Genomic DNA, 12,457 nt, shown 5'->3' with positions numbered 1-12,457 from the left:
ACCATTTGTAGTTTTCCAGAACAAACTCTTCCTGAAATTCAAAGTGATAAAAAACCCACCCAAGAACAATTTATAAGAGTGAAAATCATATTTTACAGTCAATAACTCAAATATTTATTGGATTTACTTCAACCTTCTCTACCCAAAACAGTCCTCAGGCCTAAGGAAGGGAAATGTCACTCCAAAACAAAGTTGTTTGAAGATTTATTTCCTTGAAAGCTAAGTGGTGGCTCATGCTGGATGGATTATCTGTCCAAAAACATGGGGGAACGGGGAGAGGGGAGCTTAGATTCGAAAGTATCTTGCGACCTTAGATCTAGATCCTGCAAAATCTTGTCTATAGGAGCACTTCCTGAAAACACAAGTTCAAAGGATTAGGCCTAAACTATGGAGGGAAGTATATGCTCCATAACATCTCTCCTATTACAAGCCAAGGTACTATTGGATTTCTTTTCTGTTTCATGTTGAACTGATCTATATTGCATGAGCTATTTCACTGATCACCATTTAGTTTTGTGCATTATTTCTAGGAAAGTGCAACACTTTATACTTAAAAAGTATTAATGTGTCTAATTCTCCTCTGCACCTATTTGCCTGATCTATCCTGATTACTAGGTAAATAACACCACTCTAGGTTTTAACCACTTCACCTATTTTACTATCATCTTACATATTATACAGTAACTTTGTCTAAATCATTAAAAAAGCATAAAAACAATAGTGCTGGTCCCAATGTAGAGCCCTTCAACACTCCGTACCTCAGTTTCCACATAGAAAACATGCAACTTTCATTCCAACGCTTTAAGAAGAAATCGGATAATGTATTACCTAATTCAGGGATCGGCAACCTTTGGCACGTGGCCCGCCAGGGTAAGGCCCCTGGCCGGCCAGGCCAGTTTGTTTACCTGCCGCATCCACAGGTTCAGCCAATCGCAGCTCCCACTGGCTGCGGTTCGATGCTCCAGGCCAATGGTGGCTGCAGAAAGCGGCGGCCAGCATATACCTCGGCCCGCGACACTTCCCACAGCCCCAATTAGCATGGAACGGTGAATCGCAGCCAGTGGGAGCCGCGATTAGCTGAACCTGCGGACGCAGCAGGTAAACAAACCAGCCCAGCGCACCAGGGGGCTTACCCTGGTGGGCTGAGTGCCAAAGGTTGCCGATCCCTGACCTAACCCCATACTTAGAGATTATTTAATAATTCACCATGCTCAGTATATCCATACTAATGGAAATATAGTGGAACCTCACTGATGAAGTGATAATTAATCTGCAAACCCAGTAATTCTCTCAAATAATTTTGAGTTTGTACCCAATTTTCGGCAAAGATTTAATAGCACATTGCTGGAACATGGTTTCATAGTACTACCATTTCATTATTTTAAATTATATATTCCAGTACATTCACTGTTATTTAAAACTATGCAGTATTATAAATAAAACTGAAGTACACTTGTCAAAATAAGTGAATGAACACGATGCAATATTCTTCACGATTCATATTTGTTTCCTTCCTTGCAATGGTCTACAAATCATGATTCTCAATTAGGAAGGTTGCACTGTACACAAAACAATATAGGAACTATCTGCCTAAATGCAGTATGACATACTACAGACAGATGACTGACTTTTTTCCATGAAATTCTAATAAGGAATATAATGCATTTTAAAGCTATTAGCAAAACAATGCCAATTAAACTACTGGCAAGCCTTATTTCTTAAGTTCTACCAAGGCAACCTTCTTCCTAAGGATATTCACATTTGAATTCATAAATATGCTGTCTCCCACCCCCCACATCCCTGTTATTTTTTGCTCTAAGCAAGGGAGAGAGAGAAAAAGCATATTTTATCTCCAAGGTATATTTAAATTGATTTTAAAAGGTGTAGGATACTTTAAAGATTGAAGAGCTCTTTTTCTACTTCAGAAGCGTACTGTGATCATCACTTTAAACTACCAGAGATTCCTATTCCTCCAAGATAAACTTTTTCTATAAAAAAGTCCCCTGTAGAGGATTATCAACCTCCCATTATGATTTAAATAAGGGAAAGTTAATCTCAGAGCAGTTGCAGCTACGGTGTGAGTAAAACTGAGACCTCACAAGTCTTTAAAGGGGATTAAGATAACCAAGTGCAATTGTGTGTAATAAAAAGCTTCTCTCTCTCTCATGTTAATCTTTTCATCTTTCAGGTAGCCTTCCCTCTTCTTAGTATGAAGATCGACAATATTTATACATTAAAGTGGTTTCTCTCAGTCTCTCCTCCTACCCAGTGAGGACAGCTCCACAAGTGAATTACATGTTTTGCAAATTAATCCAAAATATGACATAGTTTAAGACATCTGACAAAGTATTACAAAACTCGAGAGAAGAATTTTTTTTAATGCAACATCCACAACACAAGAGCATGGATGTGCACGCTCTGAACTTGGGGAACCCATTTGTATAGTGTGTATGCTAGGAAAATAATTTGCTTGTATACAACTGAAAATACAACATCAAATCGTGCACCCATTTTACATAGTCAAACTGACTACACACAGTGTTGACTAAGGACAGTCCACCTGGAGCACAAAGCAAAGGGAACATAAAAGGGATCAGCATTGTCAAGCAGTTCTGCATCTCCTACCTGCATAGGTGACAGTGAATATATGTAAAGGAGTTGCCCACTTCCCAAGCAGCCTTACATGAATTTGACCCTAACTCCCTCGCAAGCTTGATCCCTAGATTTGCAAATATTTTCTTCATGGCTCCAGCAGAAAGAAAAATCAGGCCCCCTTAGTTAAAAAGGAGATTGCACGGACATGTAAATGAGAGGTGGCAGCTCAAGGAGAGCGCCTGCCCTCAAGATCTGTGTTAATTTTCATTCTCGGGGAGCCCATGTGGGTCTTATGATGTGAGTGCCACAAGGGCACCACAGAAGCAGCTGGGTCTAGGATTGGCATATACCAATTAAATTACTGGGTATGCCAAATATTTGTACTTACCTTTAGAGCATTATTAACATAAATCTAATGTGCTGTGCCCCCACTGCTCAGTGCTCTCAGTCTCCTTCCATATCACTTTACCAAAAAAGTTCAATTTCCACGGACCTCGCTTGCATAGATCTCTAAGAAATATGCTGAAATGCCTTGACAGAAACTAGAATTCCACCATGTTGCATCCTGCCATGCATCAGTTATACCAGTATAATTCTCCCATCCACCCCATGAAGACACTTAGTCCAGTATAAGAGTACCCTATTTTAGCTTAACTTAAATCCATTCCCAAATGACATAAGCTAAATTGACAAAAGTGCAGTTACACTGGAATAGGAGTGTCTAAATAGGGGTTATACCAGTACGACTATATTGGTTTGAAATTCACACCTTAGCACACAACTTTCCTGTGAGGACAAGCCCTAAGTTTTTATTGTGTAATTTTGTAACATTAATGAAGGTTACCTGCATACACTGAGTGGAGTATGCAGCTTGCAGCCACCCTAAAACATTAGCAAAGGGGAGCCAAATTAATTTCTTGGAGAAGGCCAAATTCCATCTTTAACACTGGTGCATAAGCCCAACTGGTCCTAGACAAAGGAATTTATTTTTTTCAGGCTTGACTGTCTCCCCAATGTGAATTAAACAAGGTGTTTGGAACCATTAGGAAAGAGATAGATAAGACAGAAAATCTCATAATGCCACTATATAAACTCATGGTGCGCCCATATCTTGAATACTGCATGCAGTTCTGGTTATCCCATCTGAAAAAGAGATATCAGAATTGGAAAAAGCACAGAGAAGGGCAACAAAAATGGTTAAGGGTATGGAACAGCTTCCATATGAGGAGAGATTAAAAACACCAGGGCTGTTCAGTTTAGAAAAGAGGAAACAACTAAGGGGTATATGATAGAGGTCTAAAAAAACCCATGAATTATGTGGAGAAAGCGAATAGGGAAGTACGATTAACCCTTTCACATAAACACATGAGCCAGGGGTCACCCGATGAAATTAATAATTAGCAGCTTTAACACAAACATGAGGAAGTACTTCATACAACACAGTCAACTTATGGAACTCCTAGCCAGGGATGTTCTGAAGGTCAAATGTATAACAGGGTTAAAAAAAAAAAGAACTAGGTAAGTTCATGGAGGATAGGTCCGTCAACAACTATTAGCCAAGATGGTCAGGGACACAAATGCATGCTCTGTGTCAGGTATCCCCAAAACTCTGACTGCCAGAAGCTGGGAGTGGATGACAGGGGATGGATCACTCAATGCTCTGTTCAGTCCCTTCCCTCTGAAGCCTTCCTGCCTCTGTCTCTCTTTGGAGACAGCAAATTGAATAACTTCTATGAGTCCAGTGAGAGGGACTGAACAGTGCAGGGAAAACAGTTTGGGGGAAACTTGGGTCTGGAAGGGCTGTTGGGGCCACGTGGCAAGGAGTAACCAGGCTGTGGAAACCAGGATGAGGCCATTGTGCCACGAGCTTGCTATTGGTGATAGGGCTCTGAGCCAAAACTGCACAGCACAGAAGAAGCCAGGGTTACTTGGCAGGTGGGGACATAATCCCTTACTGATCTGGTTTAACCCCCAAAGCATCACAACATCCTCACTCATTGGAAAAATGAGGTTTTCCCCTTTAGGAGGGCTGCTTTTTTTGCCCCACTGTTTCCTCTTTATTCCCCATCCACCTTTTTGCTCCCTTCCCATTTTTGTCTCCTTTCTTCCCTCTGTATTTTATTCTCTGCAACTATGCCCAATTCCCACCTCACATAGACTTCACTCCTACCTCCTTTCACCCACGGAATCTATTAGCAATGAAATAGTTTGCACTGACATTTACATAACATCATTAGATTTCAGAGTCTACACCCCAACGAGATTAAAGAGAAAGACACAGTTTAAATCAGTGGTGGACAACCTGCAGGCCGCACATGTCCTGTCGGGGTAATCCGCTGGCGGGCCATTAGACAGTTTGTCTACACGATCCCAGCGACTGTGGCTCGCCGTTCCCAGCAAATGGAAGCTGTGGGCGGCCGTGCTAGCGGACAGTCAATGTAAACAAACCATCTCGCAGCCAGCCAGCGGATTACCCTGACAGGCCACGTGCGGCCCACAGGCCCACCACTGGTTTAAACCTCTCCAAGTCTTGCTTTAAGACTGTCTGTAGACTCAGGAAGATAAACACTATCAGATTACACTTAGTTCACATTTTGGACATTATCTTGACAACCAGGAGGCTTAGAAATTTACTTCTTATTTTAAATAGTAAACGTTAATACTGCAGAATTTGAATATGCTATGTAGATCAATTAAGTAAATCAAGTGGGTTGGATGTTTGAGACTCTTGTTTGAAACACTGATAAGTCTCCTGATATGATAATTTGCCATGAGAACACCTCGACCAATAGTGCATTATTCTTATATGAAAGATATGACAAAAATACCCAAATAGGATGCTGCCAATATTCTACACACAGATTTGTTTAACACAGGCTCACCAATGGCTAAGTATGTGAATCCTAAAAAACAGACTAGATTTCTTTCAATTTAGAATGTAGAACAGGGGTAATCAATTATTTTTTGTCAAAGTCCAAATTTCTTGGTCAAGGTCAAGTCCAGAGAGAACAACAGAACACCAGCAGCAACGATAACAGTAAGTAAATAAAAGGATTTCGCGATCCATTCAAAACCATCTGGCAATCTGGATTTGGCCTGTGGTCTGCCTATCCAATACCTCTGATGTAGAACGTATTCTGCTTTCCTTAGTGTTAATATATATATTGCGTGATTTATTACTGGTGTTTTACTTATTGCAGAGATATCAGAATTTATCTTGAAAAAGTAAGTTTGAATGTCAGGGACCCTCCCCTGCATAAAGTTCATTTGACAGCATCCGACTGCTGTAGCAGGATCAGAGGAAAACATGCACTCTGCTCCTGTAGGAAGAAATCAGTTAACGGACTTCTGATCTGTTTGTTTTTTCAATTCAATAAAGTAATGGGATGTTGAACGCTTTGTTTATGAAACTTGTATAGATTTAATAGGCACGTTCTACTACCTTGTAACAGATGGTAATGGACATAATTTTTTCAGCATTAAAACAGAACTACAGAAATTACTTAAAAGCGTCTAGGAAAATTAACATTTCACATTAATAAGTTTACAGTATTACAGCATAGTACAGGGTGGCCAAACTTACTGGCCCTCCGAGCTGCATACAAGCTTCAGAAGTTTGAGAGCTGCTGGGTGGCACCTGCCGGGGGCATGGGGCTTCTGCCCTGATACCCCCCTTCAGGGCTAAAGCCCCAAGACCATACTCCCCACAGGGCAGAAGCCACAAGCCCTGCTGCCCAATCCCTCTCAGTCTGCTGGGAGGAGAAAGGAGGTTGGGGCCAGGGGGAGAGGAGAAGAGAGCACCGCAAACCGCACTTTAACTGTAAAAGATGCATGTGGCTCACAAGCCACAGTTCGGCTGTGCTCACCCTAGTATCTCATGTGCGTCCCTTTCCTCCCTCAACTACTCACACATGCAACTTTCTTCAGTGTTGCATAGGTGGGCCCTTCTTCCACCACAGATACAGAAGTCAATAAAAAAGAGTTTCTATGAATGCTCAATTGTTCTTGTACAGTAGATTCTTGAGTCAGCAAAGCATGCCAGTTCAGGAAGAACACAAGCATATTCTTAAAGTTAAACATGAGGTTAAATCCCATTGAAATAAACAAGATTTAAGACAGTGCTCAAGTGTGTTCCTGAGTTGTGAACTAAATCAATAGTAGTTGGTTTTGTCTTTTAATACAATATTTGACATTAGCAATATATTTAGTCTGTCATGACAGTTGTTCCTTGTTGTTTAATAGTCACATTGTACTTGTAATCAAAAAAGCTTAGTCAGTACTAACACATACTCTGACTCTGCAAACAGCCATGTGATTAATCTTATGTATTCAAGTACTTCCAGTAGTCAGCCCCAACCATTCAAAAACCTCATGAGATTATCTTAAAAACCATGAGATTGTGTTTAAATAGTAAACTTTGGGTTCTATTTATTTGCCTTCATGGTTCACATTTTCAACCTTTCCTTTGCAATAATATGGGCTAGAAATTTACTTAAAAATAAATAAAAGCTGAGATTATTACATAACCTTATGAAATTAATGAATTCAGGGACTGGGGCTTTATGACACAAGCCAAATGTTGCAAGAGCTGGCAATGCTGATTCCACTGAACTCACTGGCACTGCAGAACTTTCGTTCAGTTACATATTATTTGCAGGATTGGGGCCTTAAAAAGAGACACTGTTAGACCTATATAGGCCCCAAAGTGTAGGGCTTGCAAATCTTTTACAAAACCTAACAGAAGAAATGTTTCCATTATTTTTAAAAATGTCAGTAAAAGATGTTTTTAAACACATCTTTCCTTGTAATCTTTGGATTGTAAATAACCCTTTTCCCAAATGGAAACCAGAATGAACTACTCATTGGAAAAGGACTACAAATAGAAGGACGGCTAATCTATTTTGAGATACATGCTCAAATAAATTGGTTTGTCTCTAAGGTGCCACAAGTACTCCTTTTCTTTTTGCGAATACAGACTAACACGGCTGTTACTCTGAAACCAAACAAACTGAGTGAAATATAAAATGTAAACAGCACAAGAAGTAATTTAAAAAAAGACTATTTCACATTTAATAATACCACGTACTATTAGCAACACAACGAATAAGAGGTTTTTAAATATAAATGTTAATTTAAGTGCCTCCTGATGTGAAAAATTCTTTGTTCTTTTCAACTACGGAAAAAGCAATACAAGGTTTGTTTTTTTCCTAGCACTCTCACTCATTTCTAATGCAGCCTGAAGAGACGACACCCTGCAATAGAGCTACCAGATTTACTCGGAGTTTGACAATCGCGTAGCGGATTTTTCCCAGCAGCCCGGAACTATCCCCACAGCTCTGCTTTAACCCACACCACAACCGGAGATGTGGCGCCAGCCCCAGCCCTGGTCCCAAGCTACAGCTCAGCCCGGGCAGCCCCAGCTGAAGGCGGAGCGCCCTAGCCCCGATAGGGGCAGCGCGGCCCGGGCTGGGGCACTTGCAGGCTTCTGCCGCGCTGCCAAGGGAATGAATGGGCCGGACTCAGGCAAGAGACCTCGGCGTGCGTCTGCTCGCCCGCGCCTCGCACACTGCGCGCCTGCCGGGAGCTGGGACCGGCCCGCTGACCCCCTGCAGCGGCTGATCCTGCCCCACGGAGAAGAGCCAGGAGAGGGGCTTCAACTCCCCCGGGCTGCCCTATGCAGCCACAAGCAGACCGCGGGAGGGGGGGTGCGCCGCTGTTTGCTCCCCAGGGGACCAGCCACAAGTCCGGCGCACGAGGAGGGGGCGCGCCCCGGACACACTCACCTGGGAGCGCTGCTAGGGCTGTCGCCGGGGGCTGAGCGCCGCGCACAAAGCCAGCCCACGCCTCGCTGCCAACGATTGGCCTTTGCAAGCGGCGGGGGGGAGGGAGGAGGGATGAGCGCCGCTCCCGCCCCCTCCCAGCACAGGCGGGGCGTGGTGGCTGGGGGGGAGCACCAGGAGGCGCCCGGCCGAGCGCAGCAACTCCGCCCCGTACAGCCCCTCGCCGGCGGGCGGGAATAGCCGCAGCCGCTGCCGGGGCGCTCTCCAGCCGGCCGGTTGCTCAGGCGCTTGCCGGGGGTAGCGGCTTTCTTCTGCGGCGAGGCGTGGCAGCTGGCGCACCTGGGTCAGCCCTTTAATGCAGCCGCCTCCAGTCGCGGGGGTGGGGGGCTCCGTCGGTGACACGAATAAGAACAATGGGCAGGAACATAAGCTGCCTTCCCGCGCTGCCGTGGGGGCGGGACCCACCGGCAGGCGGCGGCGGCGGCTAGGGTGCGGGAGAGCTCCGCTACTTGGTTGAGGTCACGCAGCCAGCCCTGACCGAGCACGCGGGGAATAAGTCCCAGTCTCTTGTTCGCAGCCCTGCTCCCCCGCCCTGTTTGCAATAGGCGTCTGTCCACTTCATCCACCCACGCTGCACTGAGCTGACAATCGCTGTAGTTTTCTCCTTCGTTACACAAAAGATCTTAGTTCCCTGCAAACTTCCTTTCCCCTTGCTTTGCTGCTGGGCCTGTGACCGCACCTGCTGTGTTACAAGCCACTTTAATGCTCCAGAGAAACCACTGAACCAGCAGGACTCACCTAGTATGTTCAGTGGGAGAAGACAATCATGGGTTTTTTTGACTCAAAGTCCGACCAAAACTTAAAATTGTTGAAAGGCTTCTGGATTTTTTAAATTTATCTCTATATAGCTGAACAAATGGACACATGGTGATAAGTTTTTGTTTTCCATTCTAACCCACACTCAGCCACTCATAACTTTTCTGAAAAGTGTGCTTTGGGGCTGAAGTTTTCTGTTATTAATTATAGGGAGCACTACCTGTAGCTACGATTGCTTAATACTTCCCACGATCAGAGCTGCTCTCAGGCCTGTTCCACAAACTGGTATGACAGAAGGTCTTTTACACAGGAAGACTGGAATTTTCAAAAACCAGTTGTAAGAACTCAAAAATGATGCCTCATTCTCTGGCTGGATTGTGGGAAACAACACTCATTTGGGTTGGACATTTCAAGTCTACATTAGAGTATGGGTCACCCTGAGATACACCAGCTTCTCTAGGAAGAAGTTATGCTGCCCAACAGAACAGGATAAAATGACCTGTTTCATTCAGCACATTGGGTCCTCTACTTTCAGAAAGCAAAGGGAGAAGACTGAGGTCCTGGGCTATCTGGAAGTCCTCCTGGTGTTACCAACTACCTATCTTGAATAGGTAACATTAACTGTCTTTTTTTCCCAGCAGTTTAGGTAGTTTGCAAGTGTGTGTTTGCAGGATTAACTCCTGGTGAATAGTATCTCTCTCAGCTGAATGGCTGATCAAAGTTTGGTTGATGCAGACTTTCTCTTGGGTGGCAACCCAGATCAGTCAATTGAGCACTGTCTGAAATCAGGTGCCTAATTAGTAGAGAAGTGTACATGTTTGTGAAGGTGCTTTAAGGATTGTCAGTGTTCTTGTTTGGTAACAAGTTCCAATCAAGATTGTTATAGAGGAAGTTTAAAACTGAATCAGTTACTATTGTTAACTAGGATTGCGACACACTGTCCATGTGTCAATTATAAATTAATGGTTAGATACTGCATTTTGAGTTCTAGGTATTCTAGGGCAAGGCCAGATGGCTATAGAAAAGTAGTGGGAGATAGATATATTAGCTCCAGGCTAAACAAATCCTTAGTACCAGGATAAGTTAAATGGCAGCTGCTCCAGGTCAATTAAGACACCTGGTGCCAATTAAGAACTTTCCAGAAGGCAGGGAGAATGCTAGATTGATTGGGACTCCTGAAGCCAAACAGGGACTGGCTGAAACTAGTTAAAAGCCTCCCAGTTAGTCAGGTGGGGGTGGATATCAGGAGTTGTAGGAGGAAGTTGTGCTGTGTATGATGAGATTACTGGCCTTGTGGATGAAGGGAAAGCAGTGGATGTATTGTTTCTTGACTTTAGCAAAGCTTTTGACACGGTCTCCCACAGTATTCTTGTCAGCAAGTTAAAGAAGTATGGGCTGGATGAATGCACTATAAGGTGGGTAGAAAGTTGGCTAGATTGTCGGGTTCAACGGGTAGTGATCAATGGCTCCATGTCTAGTTGGCAGCCGGTGTCAAGTGGAGTGCCCCAGGGGTCGGTCCTGGGGCCGGTTTTGTTCAATATCTTCATAAATGATCTGGAGGATGGAGTAGCTTGCACTCTTAGCAAATTTGCAGATGATACTAAACTGGGAGGAGTGGTAGATACGCTGGAGGGCAGGGATAGGATACAGAGGGACCTAGACAAATTGGAGGATTGGGCCAAAAGAAATCTGATGAGGTTCAATAAGGATAAGTGCAGGGTCCTGCACTTAGGACGGAAGAACCCAATGCACAGCTACAGACTAGGGACCGAATGGCTAGGCAGCAGTTCTGCGGAAAAGGACCTAGGGGTGACAGTGGACGAGAAGCTGGATATGAGTCAGCAGTGTGCCCTTGTTGCCAAGAAGGCCAATGGTATTTTGGGATGTATAAGTAGGGGCATAGCGAGCAGATCGAGGGACGTGATCGTTCCCCTCTATTCAACATTGGTGAGGCCTTATCTGGAGTACTGTGTCCAGTTTTGGGACCCGCACTACAAGAAGGATGTGGATAAATTGGAGAGAGTCCAGCGAAGGGCAACAAAAATGATTAGGGGTCTGGAACACATGACTTATGAGGAGAGGCTCAGGGAACTGGGATTGTTTAGTCTGCAGAAGAGAAGAATGAGGGGGGATTTGATAGCTGCTTTCAACTACCTGAGAGGTGATTCCAGAGAGGATGGTTCTAGACTATTCTCAGTGGTAGAAGAGGACAGGACAAGGAGTAATGGTCTCAAGTTGCAGTGGGGGAGGTTTAGGTTGGATATTAGGAGGGTGGTGAAACACTGGAATGCGTTACCTAGGGAGGTGGTAGAATCTCCTTCCTTAGAAGTTTTTAAGGTCAGGCTTGACAAAGCCCTGGCTGGGATGATTTAATTGGGGATTGGTCCCGCTTTGAGCAGGGGGTGGGACTAGATGACCTCCTGAGGTCCCTTCCAACCCTGATATTCTCTGATTCTATATGTTGGAGAGACTGAGCAGTACACACTATATCAGGCACAAGGAAGGAGGCCCTGAGGTAAGGATGAAGTAGAGCTTGAGAAAGTGGAGGGCTGCTGTGGGGAAGTAGCCCAGGGAAGTGTATGTGTCATGTTTCTAAAAGGTCAGCTATCATAGCTGATACTATTAGGGTCCCTGGGCTAGAGCCTGGAGTAGAGGGCAGGCCTGGGCTCCCCCCTTTGTCTCCCCCCACCCCCCGCAATTAATCAGTGAGACTGGGAGACAACCGAGACTGTGCAAGGGAGGATAGCTTCTCCTCATCTCCCTCACTGGCTTAGGATGCAAATGGCTCAGTAGAATGACCCTTGTCCCTAGAGAGAGAAGGGCTATGTTGAGAGATACAGTGAGCCTCTGAGGCTAGTAAAATCTGCCAGGAAATGTAGGACCCACGGAGACAAGGACAGAGCTTTGTCACAGTATATATGGATACAAAATAAGATTAAGTGTGGAAAATCTCATGAATTGTACTCGGTCTATAGAATCTGTGAATAAAATATAAGTGTTAGTGTTAGATATTTAAGAGTGTTAACCATATCCTGGGGCTAATGTGATATGGGTGGGTATAGGTTAAAAGGGTTGACTATAGATCCATTGGGTAGGCAATCTAGGTGAAGTGGCATGTGAGTAATTGACCACACTGACTTGTGCGTTAGCTTTGGGTGTTCTCCTGTGCTGTGTTAAATAACTGGAGTTTATAACTAATTGGCACAAGTGAGGATCTGTTCTGAGGCACTCACTCAAAATTCCAAACAAGTCACTTTCTCAGGATA

The sequence above is a fragment of the Eretmochelys imbricata genome, chromosome 1 (genome assembly GCF_965152235.1).
Source record: "Eretmochelys imbricata isolate rEreImb1 chromosome 1, rEreImb1.hap1, whole genome shotgun sequence".
In the NCBI taxonomy this organism is placed as follows: domain Eukaryota; kingdom Metazoa; phylum Chordata; order Testudines; family Cheloniidae; genus Eretmochelys; species Eretmochelys imbricata.
This window is presented reverse-complemented; position numbering follows the sequence as displayed.